Raw genomic sequence first — 525 nt, 5'->3', positions numbered from 1 at the left:
TGGAAGAACTTGTCTGGCCTGCTTAGAGTCCTGACCTCAACCCCAACCAACACCCTTAGGGTTGAACTGTAACTCTGACGGTGAGCCAGACTTTATTGCCCGACATCGCTGTTAGTGTTGTAAAGCTGTTGTGGCTGAATTAAAGCAAAACCCTGCAGCAAGTTCAACATGTGGTGGAAATACTGAAACCAGAATTATAACATATGGATTTAATATTTTAGGTATCTTTATATGTTTGTCAGTGTGGTATATTTTCTGGTTGGTTTCTTATTTCAGATCCTGCAAATAGGATTTCAAACACTTTCTGAAAATATATGATGGCAACGCCAGAACCAACGTAGTGGATTATATAAAGTCTGTACCGAGGAGTGATTTCACACTGAGATAAATAACATCTAAAATAAGTAAATGAAACTGTCATATCAGCTCGTTTGCTGTCAAGTTGTGTGAAACAATAAGAAATGGACATTATTTATTCATGCAGCATGAAACCAAAACAACAAAGCAACACAGGCAGACAGCGCG

This window comes from Larimichthys crocea, chromosome I (assembly GCF_000972845.2).
Source record: "Larimichthys crocea isolate SSNF chromosome I, L_crocea_2.0, whole genome shotgun sequence".
NCBI lineage: Eukaryota > Metazoa > Chordata > Actinopteri > Sciaenidae > Larimichthys > Larimichthys crocea.
Note: the sequence above shows the minus strand (reverse complement) of the source record.